Here is a 24,384-nt window from a genome sequence, read left to right as displayed (position 1 = left end):
TGTCAGTGCTCTTTCTTGACCTCACCGAAGATTCATTTTGTACTTGGAACTTCATACGTTTGTGTAGGCAAGGTGAAGCCTGAGAAGTTGAGTATATAGCTTTTGAAGAGGTATTTCCCTCTGATCTATCATGTACCATGTCACAAAAATCCGACCTGCGTTAATTCTGCGAGCAAGAAATTTTAATTACAACGCAAAATGTATGCACATAGAAGTACTAACAAACACATGAAGCCAATATTTGGCATGGAATTGCTTAACCGGGAAAATAAACTCTCAAGATAGATATGTCTATAGACCTTATCCAAGCTGGCCATTCATACGTTTGTGTAGGCAAGGCGAAGCCTGAGAAGTTGAGGATATAGCTTTTGAAGAGGTATTTCCCTCTGATCTATCATGTACCATGTCACAAAAATCCGACCTGCGTTAATTCTGCGAGCGAGAAATTTTAATTACAACACAAAATGCATGCACATAGAAGTACTAACAAACACATGAAGCAAATATTTGGCCTGGAATTGCATAACCGGGAAAATAAACTCTCAAGATAGATATGTCTATAGACCTTATCCAAGCTGGCCAAACACCAGGTTTCTTGAGGCATTTCACAATAGAGTTCTTCAAGCCTTTAAATAAGTTTTTTCACATTAAATACCAGGGGTTGCCGAATATCGTGGGCCTGTAAATGATGAATGGTAAACCCATTATTGACCATATCAAGGTTATCTTATCTACTCTATGATCGAGTCAAAATTAACCCAACTTTTATCCCTTTAAACTTGAGATATTCTCTTACCACCCTCAAGTTTATTTGCCGTGTTTTCAGGAATACGACAACTCTCCCTACCATGTAGGTCTATGTCTACACTTTACTAGTGAACCATCAAATTAGGGGTAAGCATGCGTAAATAGTCTTACAGCCATATGCCCATCTGCATGTGATTATACGGTGTGCCTGAGCAAATGATGCAAGAAGCATCTACCTACCTTTTTTACCTGCATCCCTCCTGCTCCAACTACAGCGAGCTGAATCAAACTCTCTTCAATTTAGTATTTGTTCCTCAATTTCTTTTGTTAGTGCTTCATATTAATGCTTGTAATGCATTTCCATGTGGCATTTTACCCATATGGTTCATACACCCATGGATCATTTTTCATTTTGTATCTCCCATGCTCTGAACATTATACCATTCTCGCGAGAGAGTCCAGGTCAACCCATGCTTTGAGACGCCATTATAGAGGGGAACCGAGAGATCGATTGATACCGGTACGTATCTAGATTCCAGATCAGTGAGGATCCGTGGGACCTCACCCTGCCACACGAGATCTTAGCAGCAGTTTTGTCTCAGATCCGTTCCTGGAAGACAGATTAGGTCCTCTAGCATTCAACAACGTGCGAACCCCCCTAGGATATGATTTAGTGAACAGTTTCCATTTGCCATCGGCTCTTCATTGGGCCAACAGACTTTGTTGAGTTTTTTCAGTGTTATTCATTCAGCCTCAGATGTTAGGAGAGACGGGTCTGATCCTCAGACCTATTAGCTATTGGATCTTCTCCGCTAGGGCCAGATGTTGATTTACTTCATGCATTGTATCTTTTATAGTAGACTGTTTGGTTCTCCTGCCTTGTATATACATCAGCGTACTCAACAGTGCTTTTGACCTACTTTGTGGTCATTAGTTGGACATAAATATAATTATCTTATCTTATCTATCTTATCTAGGAAAGAAAAATATTAAATACAACACAAAATGCATGCACATAGAAATACCAATAAGCACATAAAGCCAATATTTACCCTAGAAACCCTTAATATGGAAAACCAACACTTAAGGTAAATATCTTCATAGACCTTATCTAAGCCAGCCAAACACTAGGTGGCGCCAGGCATTTTACAATGGGTTCTTTTTGGCTTTTAATAGGCTTCATCACATCAAATACCATGGGTTGCCCAATTCCATGGGCCTATAAACCACCAATGGTAAGCCCATTAATAATTGTATCAAGGTTATCTTATCTACTTTATGACTGAGTCAAGATCTACCCAACAACCGGGGGACCCTTTTCATTTGACTTGACACTACATTAGTACATTACTTTTCAATTTTATATGCACAATATATGCTTGGGAGTGGATGTTGCTTATCGTATGAAATCCTCTAACCCTGTTTCTGATACTTTAAGGAAATTTCACTGCACCATTTGCTTCTCTTATTAGATATCATTACTAATTATTTTATATTTTGCAAAACATGAAAGAGAAAAACTTCCAAACTCCCAAAGGGATTGGAGCTCTAGTTTGTGTACCGTGGCATGTTGTGCCAGTTTGAAATGGAGATTTTCTATGAGGGCTTATAATTTTCCCAATAAAGCTCATTGGAAAATGCTTTACTGAAACCATTAGATCCAACCTGCTTCGCGACCTCTTTAGAACATGGTTATATGCACGTACATTATAAATCTTTCATCATCTATACTCAATGTTAACACTCACACGTTCAACTGTTCCTTGATTGAATTTCAAATTTGTTTTCATATTAACAGGCTAGGTATTTTTTGATGAAATCATTTTCCATTCTCATTTATAAAATGGAAGGGTTCACCTTTTTTAGCTGTTCACTTCTGCTCCAACTCTACTACCACATTACGTCCTTCGAATTATGGTAAATACTTGACTTTCACTCATTCTTTCCTTTCTGGTAATATCTGCATGCCATTAAGGTAACAAGTATTTTTTTTTTTTTTTTTTTTTCAGGTATAAGAGAGCCATTCTGTTCAAAATGAATTCTATTTGGGCATCATAGATTATGCCTATCCTAGCCAATGTATATACTGGGATTGAAAGTTTCGAGTGAACAAAGTTCATGTGTTGTCCTTGTTGTGGCATCCACAGCCTTTTTCTGTACATTGGCAATTGTATGAAGTTATGAACTATCCTCTACCAATTGTTCCTTATTACAAAAGTCATCATAGTTGTTCTTCTTGTTCATTATATGTTGCATCATTTACAGTCTCGCCATACTTGCCATTCTAGCCAATGTATATACTGGGATTGAAAGTTTCATGAGTTGTCCTTGTTGATTACATTATATGTTGTGGCATCCACAGACTTCTTCTGTACTTTGGCAATTGTATGAACTATCCTTTTATCAAATTTTCCTTATTATTATTACAAAGTCATCGTGCCTTTATTTGAATATAGCTTTCATCAGGTCAAAAAATTTGCGATATGTACACCGTGGGGATGCCACTAAAGGCCAACCATAAGCACCACAACTTTAGATGATAGCAATAATACATGCAAAATACCACTATTCTTAATATTTTCTTACAGACAAAAGGTCACTATCCACAACTTCCCAAAAAATTAAAATACACGATATTAATCTTGATCTAACAATTAATAGCCCTATGATCAATATCACAAAAAAAATCATAAGGCATATGTTAAGAACAATCAATCAACTATTAGATCTTGGTGACAAAGGTGGGTCTTGGTCTTGATTATCATATCGCCGAAGTTCTTTGATAGATGCTGCAGGAAAGGGGAATCACATCATCTGGCTTCATCTTTTGCTTAGGATAGTATGAAATTGAAATAAATGGGTCAAGTATGGGTATACATCTTTTTGACGTTGTTGAATTGAACGCTGCATTGTTGTACCGTTTTTGGAACATTAGTGCATGGCTTTTCGACCTCTTTCTCTTTGAGGTTCACACTGGGACATTGTTCTCTGTTGATTCTGGGCTGGTCTCTGTTCGAATTTGATTACAAATAATGAAATATTTTGGCTAAATATTCTAAAATGTTAAAAGTTTTGTTGATCTTTCTCCCTGTGATCACACGCCCCTTATTCTTTCTGATCAACCATGAAATTGTTTTCTCTCTCCCTTCTATGGGGTGTCATCATTATTAGAAGCCATATGCTGGGGGATCTACATACATTTCTAATGGGTTTCTACTTCTGAGCGTGATCATTACATTCTCTATTTTCAAGGAGCCACATTCATGAGAATGTGACTGAATTTTTAACTGCTGCCCTCAATGCTGTTATTTTGTCACAGAAGATATGTCCTCAACAATGTTGTTACCTGCTTTTCTCATGAACATGGGTTCCTGCACTTATATTCTTCTGGTCTCTCATATGTGCTTCACTGTCAACTTTCTTAAACATATTTTCCTAATTGCTGTCACTCTTGTTAGCTGTGTCAGATTGTGCCGTGCATTGTAGCAAGTTGCTTCTCTGAAACATGAACATGTGTTGGTTGTTGCTCGCCACAGTGGTTGATCAAATCCATTGCAGGGGTTCCAGAATGACACTTTTGTTGAATTGCTCGACATCTCCTTTGCTGATGTTGTGCCCTGTTTGTCTATCGCCTTCACAGGGATATGCCCTCTTCTGGCTGTGTTTTGCTATGTTCTTTGAAACAAGCTTTTGGTTTTTTAGAGTTCCAACTTTACGAATATCCAATTTAATTTCTTTCAAAGACATATAAAGTATTAGAGTTCAGGACACAATCACTGTTCATTTTAGGACATTTCATACACCAAACGTCTTTTTCAAGTTGAAGGGGCAAGTCCATCCGTGATAAACACAAGAGTGGAGAGAATAGACTGGTATATTAACGCTGTGGCAAATCTACAACATGGCAAGCTTGAGATATGCTGCCTATATACCAGCTGATGTATCATTTCTCAATTGCATCGTAGGCATATAACATCTTTTACAGTGCTGCAGAGTCATTATGGTGGTTCAACCATCTAACACTATCCTTAACATTAATTGTTATATTATCAGACATATAATGATGACACTAACAATTGCATCAAGGTTCACCACAATAGTATCATTATATGATACAAATGTTTACATGTAACAGTTAAAGCTGGAGCTTTCAGTTTGCTCCAGCGATCCACTTCTCCATCTTGGTAGGGATTGGGATGAAGAACTCCATGTTCTCTCATTATATCAATTGATGATTATTGTTTTACTCTGGAACAGGTCAAATTGATGTGAAAGTTTAATAATACAATTCTTTGTTAAACAGCACTTAATTCCCCTCATTCTGATACATCGCATCAGTTTCATATTCAGTTAACCTTGCGTTTTTTCAGTTGCTAGTTTTCTTTTGAATCTTCATTGAGTTAATAGATATATTCACTATGTTAGAAACATCATTTTGGTGTAGATCAAGGGTACCTTTTTGTTTAAGAAAGTTCCTCTTTTTCTAACTTCTTCCTATCAGTCACAAATCTTGTTGTTTGTTTTGGTCTTATTTCCTCAGTTACTTTGTACCATTTTAGTTAAGATTTTGAGAAATATGTTGAATTTGCAGCTACAAATACATGGGTGCAACCTAACGTAAGTGCTTAAGGACCAGCAGCTCGTGAGGGGCACAGTGCTGCACTCATTGATCACCGTCTATTTATATTTGGAGGTTGTGGAAAAGCTCAAGATGAATCTGAAGAGATATATTACAACGACCTTTACATACTAGACACAGGTAATCCACTCTGTTGTTAGTCTCCTTTATTGTTTATGTATGGTTATGAAATTTAGTTGGTTGTTGAAAACTTAATTTCATAAATTGATTTGTGGATGCATGTTGATGTTCTTGTTGGATTATTTTACATTTATGCTGGTTTGCTACCATAGAAATAATGTAGCACGCACTGAAATTTAATTACATTGTTGGCAAATCTACCTTTGTATTGGTAGGACGTATGCCTTTTTTTTTAATTTTTTCCTCTTTATTATGTTCTTTTATTCTTTTAAGATTTTGCGGTTTAATTGGTTATAAATTTTAAAAATCTCTTTCCCAGTTTTTGGATGTTTTGGTTCTACTTCTATGGTTACTTGTGGCATTAAGGCTTATTTATCATTTCTGTGTGGAAATAGTGCCAATTTAATAACATTCAACTGGTTAATAAATGACTCTGGCTGTTGAGATCTCAAAGTGTTTTTAGATCTATGGTGAATGCTTCAACAAACCCTAATCCAGCCAAACAAAAAACTTAACAACAATTTAATAATGATCACATGAGCTTGAAAACTTAAAAAGAAATTCGACACAAGATTGAAAAGTTCACTGTCCAAACACAAGTAGTTAAGAAGATCATAAAGATTTTTTAGATTTACAGTGAACACTTCAACAAAGCCTAATGCGGCAAAAAAAAATAGCACTTTAATAATGATCACACTACAGATGAACCCATAGCAATGAGCTTGAAAAAGAAATCCAACACGAGAGAAAAGATCACTGTCCAAATACAAGTACTCAAGAAGAGAGTGCTATAGGTAAGCTGCCCTGGGGATTTTTTCAATTAAACAACTTGAATAAATGATTTACTGTCGAAAATGTAGCGAGCAATGTCTTCTGGCTTGTGCCTTAGCCAGTGAAGACCTCGAATTGTCCTCATGAGTTAGACTTCAGTTAGGATGAGTTATTTCCAGTTTACAGGAATAATCATCAAGTTAGCATGCGTAGAGTTGGAGATTCAGTTATAAGAGGAGTCTTCATCAGTTTAACTACAGGATTGGGCGGCGGTTATGAGTTCAGTTAGAACGAGTTGGGACTTCAGTCTTGATTGAAGGACGGACGAGTTAAGAACTCAGTGTTGATTGGAGGGAGAAAGAGTGTCACTTTCAGTTAACTCGTCAATCAACAACTCGAGTTCTAAATCTGAACTAGCCTAATTTAGCATGGATCGAATCCATAAAGAGAGGATGAAGGCAGAAGGAAAGGACAATTGTTTTGTGCACAAAGGTTTGTGTGATAAGACAGCTCACGAGTTTGTAAGAGGAGCCTTGATTGTGGAGAGCGCAGGAATTGTGTCCTAAGAAATAGTAGTAACAAGAGTGCTAGGGAATAGGAGATTGATTGTGTGCAGAGCTTGTTTCCTAAGGAGTAAGAAGTCACAAGTGCGCAAGATCAAGGAGAAGAGAGAAGGGTTTGCAGAGCAAGTCAAGGAGGCAGCAGAGGATCAATTGTGTGCAGGAACCAAGATCAAGTTGTGATCAAGGATGGCCAAGATCAATTGTATTAACTGAGATTTTTGTGAGAAGCAGAACACTTTCTCAAGAGAGACAAATTGCTTTGTAATAGATCCAAGTGCTCAAGAACAATAGCCAAATCAAGCAGGCAGGTTTTCCCTGTTGGGTTTCCTGAAAAAAAAAGTGTCTTTTGTGTGACTGTGTTCTTTATCTCTGTGTTTATTCCACTGCTTATCTATTGTTGAGAAATTCTGTGTCAGTGTGAAAATAAATTGGTTTCAGATTGTTCATCGTAGCAGTTGCAGAATTTCGTGGAAAATCAACATTTACAAATATTGTATTTTACACACCTCCATTAGGATTTATGCGCTAGCCCCAAGAAGGAGATCTATATTGGCCTTAATGAAAATAGACAAGCTACAATAAAGTGTAACAAATGGGTAGGTACCCAAGAAAGTAGGCCCATTAAGGCCCTCAATACCTCAAACAGTGGGTTGGCATGTGGCCTCAAGTTGAGAAGATTAGCAACATAATCTCAACACTGGCCACAAGCAGGAACTGACTATAAGATTCATGCTTTTTTGCCTTTGTTCGTTACTGAATTATTCAGGAGTTCTTAATTGAAATATTTCTATCCTGTGTGGCATGGATGGGGGATTTCGCTGGGGAAACACAATACTTACCTGAAGAGCAGATAAATTAGTTTTTGGGAATATCAGAGGCTTTTTTGTTTGCAATGAAAAGGATTACTTTATGTGTAAAACATATGATGAGATTTGCATGTGAAAGACTCTCAATGAAGGGATATTATACATATAGTTCTAAGATTTGTATTTATATTAATTGTCATAACTGCTCTATATTCAGTAAACTGCATTCATATTTTCATCTTCTGCAGCATAGATGAGTATTGAGAGATAGTACACCTAACAATCTTGAGAAACAAGAAATCAATTATTATGAAATGACGAACTTCTAGTTTTGATATTTAAAACAAGATGACAGGATTGGGAACAACGAGAGCAGCAGATAGATTTCCTATCAAGAAATAACTATGTTTTACCTGAGCAACTTCAAGGATATCGATGAACTTATAGAATGAATCCCGATCATCTAATATTTGTACTGGAAGTAGAAATGCATACCAAAGAGTTGTCTAAAGGAAATCCCCATGAAGCTTTTAATCAATACTTATGTTTTTGGAAAATTAATTTGGGGAGGATGTGAAACTTAGCTGGAGTGATTTGAGGGTTATGTTTTATTGGCAAGGAGTTAAGACTGAGAACTGTCATCACAATAGATAAATACCAATGCCAACTATTATATCAAAGAAGCATGCATTTATCTGACGAAGAATTAGTTGTTCTAACATAATTAGTGGTTTCCATCTTGAATTTGCAACCGACAGAATCAGTGATGGTGAAAACAAATTTGGATATAATGGAAATGGCCTGCATAATATTCTTTGGAAAAAGTTCTTCAGGTATTCATCCATTTACTAGCGTAATACATTTGGTTTGTCTATAATTATTGCTAATTCAGGCATTGTGCCAAGTGCTTAGCAGCTGAATGCAAGATCTAATCAAATATCCATGGGATGCACAGCTGAAAAGCAATGCTCAACACTTGGTACCAAATGCTTTGAGTTACTGTTTGAAGTCAGACAACATGGTATGAATGCCAAAAAGGATTTGTTTTCAAGGAGCTAGAAGTGCAATATATAGATCCATGGTAGGAGTGAACACTTATATACTTCTGCTATAGTATGCAATGCAAGTGTCAATCACAAGAAATATGTTTAGATTCCCTTCTACCAATAGCTGTTCCACCTGTGAACTGCTTTGCATGAGGTCATCCGTTGTAGTACTACTTTAGGTGGTTGCTAGTAATATTAGATTTAATTGAAGAGTACCTTCAATTATCTCTTCAAGTTGGTATATGTTTTCTATTTGGTTCATTCATGCTTCTATTATAGATGTGGAAAATATATTACAAAGATTTCAAAATTTTAAGTAACTTTTATAGTTGTGCACAAAGCTGTTTGAAATATAATAAAAAATGTCTTATTGTCAAATTATGAATAAGGGCAATTAAACTTGACCACTTTTGTTTGAAGTCAGGCAACATGGTAGTCACCCCAAAAAGGATTTGCCTTAAAGGAGGTACAAATGCAATAGATAGATCCCATTGTTACATGGGGACGCACTCTCGAGGCTAGGATGCGCATTCCCCATGCTCCCAAGGCATGGGTACTTTGTTATGTATGTTTCCCATGTACCCTTTTCAAGAAGATGCCAGGAAACACACAAACACAAGGAGCTGTCCCCCCCCAAAAGCAGGGATGTTCGCTCTTAAATGGGTACTCCTAGATGCTCCCCTTGAAAAAAACCGCACCATACCTTAATTAAGTGAAATGAAATGAATAGAAAAAAGTCAACCCTATTTAGTCTACTCTCTAAACACTATTTGCAACTCAAAGGAACATTAATATTAAACACCAACCTACATTCATTTTTCATTTGCATTTCATTGTGAGTGCTGGAGCCTGAGCTGTGAGAGCCAGACCATGAATATTGAGCCTTGATAGCCCAAATGTTGCTACTGTATTGTCTGCATTATGTGAACAACCAGTTTAATAATGTAGAGACACATTGCAGGATTTTTGGCCAATTACTTTTTTTAGTCAAAATGGGGAGGTGGTTGATTATTTTCAGTGTTTTTGGCATGCCTATAGTCGGAAACACAAGATAAATACAATGTTGATCAATGATTTTGTGGTTACTATGTTACTTATTATTTATTATGTTCGTTGTATGTAACTATGCATGCTATGTATTTTTTGATTATGTATTAGATTTGTGACTGATTGATATTATGTATCATTTAGTTTCAATTTTTCATATACCTAAATTGCATTTTGGGCTGGGGACACTATCTCCAAGACCTTCACGTCCTCTGTAATGTTCCCTGAAAATTGGGGGTGTCTCCATGTTTCTTCCATATCCATCCCCATGCTGCCCCATCACATTGTACTGGAAACTTTGGTCGAACATTGATAGATCCATGTTAGGTGTACTCAGGTAATTTTGCTATAGCTAGAGTGAACACAGGTTATTGGTATTTAATCTGATAGGTATTTGTGCTGTACCTTATAACGTTTTGGGCTGGGGACACTATCTCCAAGACCTTCACGTCGCCTGTAATGTTCCCTGAAATTTAGGACGTGTCTCCATGTGTCTCCTAGGTGCATCCCCATGCTGCCCCATCACATTGTACTGGAAACTTTGGTCGAACATTGATAGATCCATGTTAGGAGTAATGTTATTAGAACCAGACCAGTCATTGAACCGGTAGACCCCCCGAACCAGGAACTGGCCAGAACCGAATCGGAACTGGTTAACAACCAGACCAAAAAAACCTGTCAACTAAAAACACAAAATATTCAAATTTTAAAGAAAAACACATATATTCATGTGCATCCATATGAATACAAACCATTTATACACAAATAAGAAAAGGTTCTCATTTATAGAGCAAGGGTGCGCATAACCAAAATAACATTGAGTGCAATGCATCTTTGAAACGGAGCTACATTAAAAAACAGGTCCTAGATGGTCTCTAGTGTCCAAAAAAATCATGCTACAACAAATACCTACATATCATCAAAATCTTTGCTATATTAGGATCTTCATCATCAATATCACCCTCTAGGTATTAAAATAAGATAAAAAATGCTTAGCATGTCAATTGAAGGTTTTGCCCGAGTGATGGGTACATTTTTAGTAGGATCATGATAGAGGAGTTTAACAATCAATGCCACCATCACCAAGGTACATAGAGGGCTTGGTGCTCTTGATTAAATATTAGTTCCATACCCTCGTATATGACAAAATACAATGGAAACATTGCAATCCCCCCAATCTTGAAGAACTGAAAAACTGTTAAGTTTGCTGGATTTTGAGTGAGATCTAAAATTCTACTTTCTACGTATAAAATCCAATGAGGTTGGAACCACTCTCAAACATCCAGAGTCATTTCATGGTAATGTTAAAAATTTAGGTAAAAGGATGAAAATGAAAGATAAAGGAGAATGTCATATTACCATGAATTGCATAGCAATAGTAGGGCCATAGGCTTGGATATTAGGCACCTATTGCCGGCCAATACCCAGCTAAGACAAAAGAAAAGTAAAAAATGAAGAAGCAAGAAAGGCCCCACATGGTGCGTTGTATGCAAATTTATTGAACCGGTACCAAACCGACTGGTTCCTATAACACTGGTGAGGAGTACTAATGTAATTTTGTTATAGCTAGGGTGAACAAAGTTATTGGTATTTAATTTGATAGCCATTGTGCTAGTATTCAATGCAAATGTTAAGAATATTGCGAAATGCCTATGTTGCCAAATGCTTGAAAAAGAGCAACTAATGTCTAAAACTGGACCAATTTATCATAGAATAAAAAGGATAATCATGCATTGATGCTGCAATGTTATAAATGAACTATTCATTGCTACATTACACTCTTTTTTTCTTAGGGAAAATAATGTAATGTATTATATGATTTAAAAAATATGCATTACGTTCATCACTTGTGCCTTGGCACATATCATAGGTGCACCACAACCCAAACCACTAAGATCATAACCCATATCACTGTAAAAAAGGGAGAAGCACCAACCTCTTTTCTATGACCAAAAAATCATAGATACAACGACAAATTTTCATATAAAGTAGTATATACTCTATACAACTAATCACATGATAAGTGAAATATCACCAACCACCCTATTACAACAAAATCTAGATCCCATGTATGATGTAAAGTCCCAAGCATCAAGGGGTTAGTTTTGAGCAACTTAAGAAGGCTACTAACTCTCATTTCATTAACTCTTCCTCTTGCTTTTGATGTAGAAATTTTTCATTTCCCATCCCGGTTTTTAGTTTCTCCTTATTTCTCCCATATAGTTTGAATGCCCTTTCCCATAACCATACATTTAACAAGCTGGGAAAAATAAATTTGCTGAAAACACAAATTCTGGAAATTTTACAGAATGCTGAAAATTGCAGAAATAAAAATCAGCAATAATAAACAGCCATTAAAACACATTTAAACACTAAGATTTTTGGTCAATGTGACCCTGGAAAACCCCCTACAACTTTTGGGGAAAACCAGTTTGAGAGCTCTTCTTTATTTATGGAAAATGCCTTTTTACAGTAAGAGAAATATTCAGCAAAAATCAACAAGCAAACTTTTACAACTTATCTGCTAAGGATGTTTGCAATATACTTCCCCTGCCCCAGGAAGAAATGCCCTTCCTCTTGCCACCTCGCAAGATCTCTCTTGTAGTGTTCTATGAGTCTCTCTGCACCTGTAATGACCAAGTCATCCACATACAACACCAGAATGAGAGGCTCCTCACCAATCACAATAAAGTAAAGGTTCGGATCTGCCTCACTCTTTGTGAAACCCATCCCCTGCAAATATGTATCTATCCTGGAGTACCAAGCTCTGGGAGCTTGCTTCAGGCCATAAAGGGCCTTCTTCAGTCTGCACACATGGGACTCCTTCCCATGCACCTCAAAGCCCTGTGGCTGCTCAATGTACACCTCCTCCTGTATGAAGCCATTGAGAAATGTAGTCTTCACATCCATCTGGTGGATCTTCCAACCCATCTCTGCTGCTATCGATATAATGGAGCGGATCGAAGTATATCGAGCCACGGGAGTGAAGGTCTCCTCATAATCAACTCCATTTATCTGGGAGAACCCTCTAGCCACAAACCTTGCTTTGAATTTCTCAATGCTGCAATCTGCAGCATGCTTTACTTTCTAAAGCCATCTGGAAGTAACCACAGATTTGCCCTCAGGCCTCGGCACCACCTCCCAAACATCATTCTTCATGATAGAAGAATACTCCTCCTGCATGGCCTCTCTCCAAACCTGCTGGCTAGCTGCCTCCTCATAGCTAGAAGGCTCAGAGTCAAGGATGCTGGTAACCATCGCCATATAGCTACAAAACCTCTCAGGTGGTCTACTCTCTCTGACCGGCCTCTTCGGCTCAGCAACAGATGAGGCATCTCTCAAGGTGTCCTGAAGCCACTTGGGCTTCCTGTTAACGGGAAAAGTGTCTATTCAGAACGACCCTATCCCACTAAGGTGTGACAGTGACCTTAGAAACAAACAGAGAAAACTACTTTTGTATTCTTCTTTATGAACTATAAACGAAGAGGAATAGGATGAACCAACCTGTGTCTTGCGCTAGTCCTTTGATCCAATCTCTCTCCTCTTTGACAGCGTCCAGCGACCTGCTTCCTTACTTGCCAGCTTCACCAAGTTCCTGTAAGATCACAGAAGAAGAAAAACTACACAAAGACATGGATTTATATTCATAAATAGCTTAGGATCAGATTTAGGCTAAACATACAAATGTAACAAGCATCAATGATACACAAGCATGTAGGAGAAACTCAAATAGTTTTATTGATATAACAAGAAGATCCAGGAGGAGTTACAACCAATGATTCCTGATCCAGCATCAACCTCCCAGCAAAGAAGCGCCTCTTCACCTCCAACAAAGCATAAATCACCCAATACTCTGATATCTATCTCAAAACCAACAACAATTCTCTGCAATGTACAAAATTCCAGCCTCCGGATCTCTGGGATGAGGGATCCATATATAGATGTATGCAAGGAGGATGAGTCAGCTCATGAATTGATTAGTGGCTTCTCTCTGTCAGTTCTTGCTTCCACTTGGAGACTGAGAGCCTCTTACTCATCCTTGGTCGAATTCAGTGAGGCAAGTGTCATTGGAGAAGATTCTGGAAGCTTCCATTGTCTTTCCACCTCGCGGAATGGCACTGCCATTTGTCATTTCCCGCTCAACGCACCCTGATAGTGCATTTAGGTGCGTTGCAACGCACCTAGCTAGTGTAATTGGGTGCTATGCAACGCAGCTAGCCAGTGGAGCAGTTGAAATGATCCTGATTTGACTGATTCTGAGCATTTTCTGGTGAACTTCCGGGAGAAGCTGTAATTTGTTGACCTTGTTCCTTTAGGGGTCGGAACAACACTTTTAGGGACTTAGGATCCCTTGGTTTATGGACATTTCATGCTTAGAGCTGTAAGGCACAAAAATGTCTATAACACTTCCTCTTCCCTGAGCGCACTTCTCCCGCCGGAGAATGAAACTCCTCCTCATCATCATCAGGAGCCTGAACTCCTGACTGTCTGTCTGCTGTCCTCCTGCCTGCACCTGAACCTGTAGAAGCTGAGGTACCGTGTGAACTGTCCATTAGTGGACTCCCTAGTGAACTGCTCTGTGAACTGCTCTGCATGCTGCCCGGAGCACCACCCCTCTGGCTTGGTGAGCCACTGCTCACTGACGGCCCTGACATCCTCATAGATGTACCTCCTGATCCTCGTGATCCCTGTCCACTGAATCCCTGCGACTGACTCAACTGCTGCTGAGGGTCTGGCTGATCCGGATACTCTAACTCCCGTGACCTCCTAAAGGCCCTATCCTCCTCGAACTTCACATCCCGTCTGACAACAACTCTCCTCTATGCAGGAATGTAAATCCGAAAGGCCTTTGAGGTTTCACTGTAGCCCACAAAGATACCCTTCTCTGGGGTGGGCTCTAGTTTGGTCCTCTTCTCCTTGGGTATATAGGAGTATGTAATGCATCCAAAGATATGAAGATGACCAATATCAGGCTTCTTCCCAGAGAAAACCTCCTCCGGAGTCATGTGCCCCAAGGCACGATGCGGACTCCTGTTCTGCAAGTAAACAACTGTGTTGCAGGCCTCTGCCCAAAAGAACAATGGCAACCCCTGATCATGTAACATGGCTTTGGCAACCACTATGATGGATCTGTTCTTCCTCTCTGCAACCCCGTTCTGCTGGGGGTTGTAAGGAACAGTGAAATCCCTCCTAATGCCTGCCTCCGCACAATAGTCAACAAACTCTCCAAGGGTGTACTCTCCTCCATTGTCCGACCTCAGGGACTTGATCTTTCGACCTGTCTGTGTCTCCACAAGAGCTCTGAACTCCTGAAACCGCTTGAAGACATCACTCTTGGTCTTCAAAAAATAAATCCAGGTCCTCCTGGAGTGATCATCAATGAATAAAACATAGTACTCATTTCCACTCAAGGAAACATGAGACATCTGACCGCTCACATCGGAATGAATCAAATCAAGTATCCTAGTCGCTCTGCTGTCACTGCTGGGAAAAGGGGATTTGGCAAACTTTCCCATCGCACAACCTCTGCAAGTATCAAAGTGATCAGTACTGAAATCTGGCACACCTGTAGTGATCTCCTGCAATGTCCTCAAGGCTCCATGATACATATGTCCCATCCTGCGGTGCCAAATCTCACACAGCTCAGAACTGCTAGTTCTGCTGTCGGTACTACTGCTCAATGCCAAAAGGGGCTGGAATGCAAACTTGTACACCTTTGCATGGCGTACACCTATCAGCTGGAGTGCCCCTGGGATACATCAACACCTGTCCTCCCCTGAACAGTACCTCATATCCTCTGTCCTCCAACGCTGAGACGGATATGAGGTTCTTCCTCATCCCTGGCACATAAAGAACATCTGACACTTTCAAGGGAGGTTTGGACTCCCTTTGAAATGTCAGTGTCCCCACCCCGCTGCTCTAACAACTCTGTCATCACCGAGTACTACCTCTATAATCAGTGCCACTCTCTGAAAGCTCTGAGAAGTACTCATGGACTCTTGTCATGTGACGTGAAGCCCCACTGTCCACATACCAGATACCTGAAGATGCTTCGCTAATCGAGGAAAAAGCATGCTCCCTCTGAAGTTGTGTGGCAGGTGATCCTGCACTAGAGGACTCACACGTAGTGAACGCAAACTCCCGGTCAAAACGACCTGCAAAGTCCTCAATCTCTGCTGAAGTTGCCATGTCCTGGTTCTTCCCTTCTTCTTCTTCTTCTCCGGACACACAACTGCATAGTGTCCCATCTTTTGACAATTCCAACACTTCACCTTGGAATAGTCCTTTTGTGTGTTCCCCTGTTTACCTTTACCTTTTTCTTTGCTCCCACCACTGCTTATGGAAGCCTGCTTCTTCCCTTTGCTTTTCTTGCCTCCTGCCACCAGTGCTACATCTTCATCCTGCTCAACTAGCTTGGCTGCCCCAAGCTGACCTTTCCTGATCTCTGTCTGAATGTAATCATCCTAAAACCTCTCCCATGTGGGAAGGGTCTCACGTGGACAAACCCCATCAGCAAAGTTCAACCATGAACGGGGGAGGCCATTCACTGCAATCCACACCAACTCAGTGGGTGGAATGGCCTCTCCAATCGCTGCCAACTCATCTCTCACATTAGTAATCTTTGTGAGATATCCAGCTGCACTATCATTACCCATCTTAATGTTCTTCAGCTTCTCCTTCAGGACCATCTTCCGGTTCTCATTGGTACTCTGGTAGAGATTGGACAATGCTGTCCACATCTCATGGGCATTGCTCTTTCCTCTCACATGAGGAATGCCTAGAATCAGCCTCTTACCCTTGTTGTTCTTTTTATTATAAGTTGTCAACTGAGTAGCATCCGTAGGCACAACAACAGGGTTCTGTGTGGTATGCACCATGATATCCCAGACTTCTGCCTCCTCAAAGATACTCTGCATTTTCTCCTTCCAAACGCTGTAATTTGTATGCCCATCCAGCCTATCCTCCACCCTCAATCCCAATGACATCCTGCTGTCCTAAAACTGAAAAATAACACTGCTATAGTAAAGATAAAACTGTTGTTTATGAAAAAAATCAGCTTGCTGGAATTTTCTGAGTGAAAAATCAGCAGCTGTAATTTTTCATTTTGCTGTCCCAAACTGTCCTTCAGCACTCAAGCTCTGATACCATGTAGAAATTTCTCATTTCCCACCCCGGTTTTCAGTTTCTCCTTATTTCTCCCATATAGTTAAATGCCCTTTCCCATAACCATACATTTAACAAGCTGGAAAAAATAAATTTGCTGAAAACACAAATTCTGGAAATTTTACAGAATGCTGGAAATTGCAGAAATAAAAATCAGCAGTAATAAACAGCCATTAAAACACATTTAAACACTGAAATTTTTGGTCAATGCGACCCTAGAAAAACCCCTTACAACTCTTGGGGAAAACCAGTTTGAGAGCTCTTCTTTATTTATGGAAAATGCCTTTTTATAGTAAGAGAAATATTCAGCAAAAATCAGCAAACAAACTTTTACAACTTATCTCAGCCTCGCTGAAACTCAGCCTTGCTGAAACTCCACCCTGCTGAAACTCCGCTGTACAGACTTGCTGAAACTCCGCTGCTGAAACTCCGCTCTGCTGAAACTCCGCAGCTCACTGTCCAGAAATCTCCTTTGCTCACTTGCTCTCCTTCTCTCAATTTGCTCATGAAAGAATTAATGACCTTTTCCTCCTTTTCCTCCTTTAATATAACTCCAAGTGACTTTTGGGTGATCCAAGTGACTTTTGGGTGATCCCTAAATCCAATGGCTGAAATAGATTGAGATCTAAGGCTGAGATTAAATGCTCATTTAAATCTCACTTTTTATTTTTTAATTCACCCCACTTTAATAAAGACCCACTTAGTCATTTATTTCCAAAGTCACTTTTCCTTTCTAATTTTTCATTGATTTTATAAAAGTTACTTTAAAATTAGACTTAGTAACTTTATCACTTAAAGTCACTTTTAAATTAGATTTAACTTTATAAAATTATAAAGTCACTTTAGGAGAAAAATTAAATTCTTTTGGACACTTTTCCCTAGGCCAAAGATCAAAGCCTAAGGGAACCCCCTGTCCGCCGGTACCAAATTTCAACATTTGGTTGGCTCTTCTCCAACTCAAAGGGGTCTTCCCTAAGTATAGTGTTATCAAGGTTATGGAGTGGGGGCTCAAGGTGAAGAATGGAGAGTAAGCTTTGATAAAACAAAGTGGTTGTAGTAATGGTATGTGGTAGTGGAAATGAAAAACGGGGAATGGAAAGGAAATGAAAGGGAAATGAGGGGAACAATGCAATGACCCAAGGGGATTTTTGCTCTTAGGGTGTCAAAACATGGAATATATTGCACTAATAACACAATATTACTTACAACTTTCCAATGTCAATTAAAATGTGACAGTGGACAGATAAGCAATGTCAACAAGATACATAGGCAGTATGAAAACTTTAGGAGCTTACACTAGTTCCACTTTAACAGTTGTTTACTAGGGCTGTTAACAGTATCAACCCCTTCAATGTTGGTAATATAGTTGCAACCATAAATTAACCCTAGTCACTTCAACTATTTCTACTTATCCACTTACATCACTGTAAACCAACAACCTTCAATCAACAACTGTTCCCACAAACAACTTTAATAAGATTACAAAATACTTGACTAAGAATATGCTATTCGAATGATACTCGACTGATATGACCTCCTTGTTGCCTCCAAGTCTGTTTACTAGTTATTGTTGCTATGTCTAGGATATCCTGTTCGTAACTAATCTGCTTTCCTAAGTTCTAACAGTGATGACAAAACCTTCTTTTAAATGTTGTACAGGAGCCCAACTAGGTGCTGCAGAGAGATCTTTACTTAGCCATAGGGTTACCCTTTGAATGCTACGGGAGACCTTAATAGATTGCTGTTGTTACTTCGCTGCCTTAGAATTCCAACTAGTTTAAGTAACCCTAATTTGTTGTTGGATTGCAGAATAGACTTTTTGTGGATAGCCACAACCCTAGAAGGGTTGATTGCTAGGATGTTGTCTGTAGGGAGGAGAAATGGGCCTCATACTTGCCTGATTAACTTCGCTGCTCCTTGTTGTGCCTCAAGGAGGGAGCAAACCCTAGTTGTGCCCTTTGATAGCCTAAACTGCACCTTCGCTATACTTGGACAAAGCATATTGTTGACCAATAAAATAACCACAAAAAGCTTCTCCCTTGCTAGGCAGACATAATCAAGTTGCTCCAAGAGAACGTTCCATAACATGATAGAAAAAAGAGAAGACTAGTTTGGGTGGGATCATCTCCACCAAAACTAGACCAAGGAAAAAAAGGGGTCTTAAAACCTGTTGACACCTAATCATCAGGATTGGGTGAATATAATGTAAATAAATAATAAGTAATATGAACAGTCATCGGGAGATGAAGTGAACAGTCTCTCCCTCATGCATGTAATGAAGACCAACCTAAAGGAATAATATACGAATCAATTTTGCTTTGAGGAGTTACTGCCTAGCTTGACATGGTATCAGAGCTAGCTCCCAAAATAGTTGTAACTCCCTTCTGCCTACTGCGCTCTCTGTCCACTGCCCTTGGGCGCTCTGTTTGCCATAAGTGATTCTGAGCCATTCTGCGCTCTGTCTGCCATAATTAATTCTAAATCCTCAGACCTGAAAACCTTATGAATCACTGCATGCCTTGAGGCCATGCTGCTGCGAAATTTTACTGCGTGAATGGTGTGGCTGCAGACTTGCGAGTAGCCTTGGTGGCGAGCTGCCTGCTTGATACGAGCCATGGAGCCTTCGTATGAGGATTCGAAATAACAACCTTGGGGTTTTTGGTAGAGCCTTGCCTCCGGACCATGCTAGAGAGAACGGGTTATAACGTTGGTGTGGAAATGTGAAGTTCATGGCATTGTATTAATGCTGTTCATGGCATTGTATCAACGTTGGTCTTATTAATGCTGAAGTTTTTTTGGCATATAACGGTGGTATTTTGAACGCTGAAGTTTTTTTGGCATATAACGCTAGTATTGAACGCTGTTTTGGTATCTTGAACGCTGGTGCCTCCACGCATTTGTATGGTATCTTGAACGTTGGTGCCTCCACGCATTTGTATGGTATCTTGAACGCTGTTAAATGCCATGCGTTGAATGTATCTTGAATGCATGGGCACTTTAAAATTATTTGGATTTCAGCATAAGATTTCAGGACGCTGGTGTGGTGCGTATTTAAGTGTGTGTTCTACTTGCACGCCACTCTAAGTGCGATGGATCACTTCTTGCTCTGCAACTAATAATTTTGCAGCAACACCTCTGTCATATTGCTAACAGAATTGCATTTTTTTCAAAATATTGCCATTATAGTGCAGTTTTTCTTTAACACCAGAAGTGAAAATATTTTATATATTGGCAGCAGAAGTATATTTTTTACAGTACACAGTTTTTATTACAGTACAAGATTTTACAATGCATTCAATCATATCCATTGTGGGAATAGTTCTCACTGGCAAGGAGAACTATCCTAAGTGGTCCCGGATGATAAAACACACCCTCATTTTCAATGAGTTGTGGAAAGAAGTGTGTGTTGGAGACGAAGACAAAGAGTCAGAATGGCCTACCTCAGACAAAGAGCTCGCCATTTGGGAAAACAAGAACAACAAAGCTTATGCATTAATCGCAACATCTGTAAATGAAGAGGTGAGATGCCATATTTTGCCATTTTCAATTGCTTTTGAAGCCTTACAAAAGCTGAAAGAACTCTATGACTCACATTCTGCACTTGAAGTTGTTCAACTCATGATTAAAAACTTCATTCTTGAATTGCAAAATAATGATCCTCTTGCTCTTGCATCCGAAGTAAAATCTATAATGCATGATATCAAATCCACTAAGGTTGAATTGGATATTCCTCTTATCGCTTTTCTCAAGGCGCTGTATCCTACTTAGTCCAATTATCTTGAGTCATTGCAAGCAAATGGAAATCTCAAAGATATCACCTTTGACTCTCTTATGAAAAAGTTTGCTAAAAGAGAGAAAGCTTTTGGAAAGAAGACAACCCCTGAATCGTCTGAAGAGGTTGTGTGCCTTGCTCATTAAGAAAAGCATCCTGCTCAAGATTCTTCAAGAGGAAGAGGTGGTCGAAGAGGAAGAGGAAGATATTTCAGAGGCTAGGGGGGTAGACACTCTCAAGGAGAAAAGGTAGATTTACACTGCATACACTGCAAAAGAAATGGATCACATGATGCCTCTACATGCAAGTTACCATGGGACAAAATTAAGCAGCAAAGAAACCAACATAAAGGTAAAACTGATGATACAAACAAAGGTAAAGCACCTGAATCTGCTCATTATGTTGTGGCACAATGTAATATTGGAGTAAATGAAGATTTATTTAATGCTTCACTTGCTTCTTGGAAAAATGATTGGTTGCTTGATTCAGGAGCAACTTGCCACATGACTCATAGAAAAGATTTTTTTGAAGAATTTACTGACAATGTTGATGGAGCAGTATAATTTGCAGACCAATCAAAAATCAAGCCATCGGGGCTTGGCACAATCAGGCTTAAATTGCCTGGTCTTCCAAACTTTCTTCTGCATCATGTTCTATATCTCCCACAACTCAAGAGAAACTTGCTGCCCTTGGTCCACATCTGCCAGCGAGGTCACTCCATTCATATGTTTGATGGCAAGCTTGAGGTAAGAAAAGAATTTGACCACTCACTTGTCATGAGGGGAATAGAAGAAGAAAGGTTTCTCAAGCTACAAGGAACCTCTGCTCGTGCCCAACATTTCTTATACAATTCTCATTATGAAGAAGGTACAGTTCCATCAAGTTTATTATGGCATGTTAGATTTGGACATTTGAACTATGACAGCCTCCGCTTGTTGAAGAAAAATGGTGTTGCTGGTTTGCCTACAATTCCTAGGAAACTTAAACAATGTGATGCTTGCATTCTAGGAAAGCATAGCAAATAGTCTTTTCATGATTCACATTCAAGAACACATAGAAAACTTGAACTCATTCATTCAGATTTATGTGGTCCAATGCCTGTTCCCTCTGCAAATGGAAATAAATATATGATGACATTTATTGATGACTACACTAGAATGTGTTGGGTTTATTTATTGAAGAACAAATCTGATGAATTTCAAACATTCAAGAACTTTCATAAATGGATTGAAAATGATGCACAATTTCATATTGGGTCTATTCACACTAATAATGGAAAAGAATACATACCAAATGAATTTGAAAACTATCTTCGCCAACATGGGATCAAACATCAAACCACTGTGCCTTATAATCCCCAACAGAATGGTGTAGCTGAAAGAATGAATAGGACAATCTTAAATATGGTACGATCCATGCTCTTCTTCAAAAATGTAAAGATAATGTTTTGGGTTGATGCTGTTCTATGTGCTGCATATATAAAGAATAGATGTCCATCTAATGCTATCAGAAACAAGACTCCATATGAAATGCGTTATGGACATGTTCCTTCGGTAAAGCATCTTAGGGTCTTTGGTTCCCCTGTTATGCCTTGATACCAAAGGTACATAGAGACAAACTTGGTGCTAGAAGTCGTAAATGTATCTTCCTAGGGTATTCAAACACCTCCAAAACATATAGTCTCTATGATGAAGTAAATAAAATTTTTGTTGTATCTAGAGATGTAATTTTTCTTGAATCATCCAAAACTGACAATGTTGTTGAGCGGCAACTTGATCGCTTGGATAGATTCGTAAATGCAAAATCATTTCAAGAATTGGATAATCAGATTCCACATCTTGAAGGGGGGATTCCTATACTAGATCAACATGTGGAATCTTCTTCTGAAGAACACTCTCCCCTGCATGAAACTCCAATAACGGATGATGCTTTAAGTGATGTGATTGACAGAATTAGGAGACTCAACCTTGATTCAGTCCCAACTTAGCAGCCTGGACCATCTGAGAAAGATCCCCCAAAGTGGCTGATAAAGACACTTGAAAGTGATCATCCTGATGAGGTTGGAAAGACAGGAACTAAAAATTCAAACCGGCAAAATGGAGGTGATGTAGATGATTCTAATTCACCTATTGATATGGATGTTTCTTATGATTGTGAATTGAACTTGTCTATAGATTTTGAACCAACTTCCTTCAAAGAAGCTGCTTCTCATGATGAATGGAAAGAAGCGATGCAAAAGGAGTATGATGCCCTCATAAAGAATGGCACTTGGAAGCTGGTTGATCCTCCATTAAGAACCAAACCAATTGGCTGCAAGTGGGTCTATAAGAATAAGTATAAAGCTGATGGCTCACTTGACAAGCACAAAGCTAGGCTTGTGGCAAAAGGTTTTGCACAGAAAGAAGGGGTTGATTATGAGGAGACTTTTTCCCCACAACAAAATGGGCTACCATCCGGACACTCTTTGCCCTAACAGCTCAGAATGGTTGGAAAGTCCATCAAATGGATGTAAAAACTGTTTTCTTGAATGGAGATCTAAAAGAGAATGTTTTTATGTCCCAGCTTGAAGGATTTGCTGTGAAAGGACATGAACATAAAGTATGCAAACTTGTGAAGTCCTTGTATGACCTCAAACAAGCACCGCGAGCTTGGTATGAAAAACTAATTGAGCATCTTTTGAAACTCAATTTCAAACATTATGATCTTGATGATGCAACTTTATTTGTCAAGAATGTTGGCAAAACAATTGTATATCTTGTGGTATATGTAGATGATCTTTTGGTGACAGGGAACAATGAAAGCTACATTGCATCCATAAAGAAGGAATTGGAGAAAAGTTTTGAAATGACTGATTTGGGCTATGTTCATTACTATCTTGGCATTGAAGTAACCCAACATCCGAAGTCCATATTTCTTTCTCAAAAGAAGTACATTGTAGATCTGTTGAACAAGTTTGGCATGAAAGAATGCAATCCTTTTACTACTCCAATGGAACAAAATTTAAAGCTCACATCTATTGAAGGAAAAGAATTTGAGGATGCAACAAAGTATAGACAACTTGTAAGAAGTCTCAACTACCTAACTACTACCAGACCAAACATTTCGTTTGTTGTTGGAATCCTCTCTAGGTTTATGCAAAAGCCTTGTGAGGGACATTGGTCTGCTGCAAAAAGAGTTTAAGGTACTTGAAGGGAACTCAAGACTATGGAATCAAGTATACACAGGTGGACGACTTCAGCTTGATTGGATACTCTGATTCAGACTTCGATGGAGACAAAGAAACTGGGGTATCTACTTTAGGATATGCTATGAGTCTTGGATCAGGAGCTGCCTCCTAGAGATCACGCAAACAATCAGTTCCAACAAATTTCACAACAGAAGCAGAATACGTGGTAGCAGCTGAAGCAACAAAAGAAATTGTGTGGCTCAAGAAAATTCTTGAAGATTTGCAGGTAAAACAAGTACAATCAACTCCACTCATGATTGACAATACCTCTGCAATAAAGTTGGCCAAGAACCCAAAGTTCCATGATCGAACGAAGCCCATCAATACTAAATATCATCTGATTCGACATCATGTTGAGGCCAAAACAATCCATCTCCGTCATCGTTCCACTAATGAGCAAATTGCAGACATCTTCACCAAAGCGCTTGGAAGAGAAAAGCTTGAACAATTCAGAATGATGCTTCGACTCACCAACATCCCTTC

General features: G+C 39.1%; 1 pseudogene across 1 annotated transcript in view; it reads left to right on the top strand.

The window, feature by feature from the left end:
• Nucleotides 1-24,384, top strand: part of LOC149266179 (uncharacterized) — a 209,289-nt pseudogene that overhangs the window by 1,500 nt on the left and 183,405 nt on the right. The window contains exon 4 of the transcript XR_016260118.1: nt 5,339-5,506. The product of XR_016260118.1 is annotated as an uncharacterized LOC149266179 (transcript). The remainder of the gene's footprint in view (nt 1-5,338; nt 5,507-24,384) is intronic.

This window comes from Pinus tabuliformis, chromosome 6 (genome assembly GCF_031772625.1).
Source record: "Pinus tabuliformis cultivar Carrire ecotype Pingquan chromosome 6, CPIR1, whole genome shotgun sequence".
Lineage (NCBI taxonomy): Eukaryota > Viridiplantae > Streptophyta > Pinopsida > Pinales > Pinaceae > Pinus > Pinus tabuliformis.
Note: the sequence above shows the minus strand (reverse complement) of the source record. Positions and strands in the feature narration are given on the sequence as shown.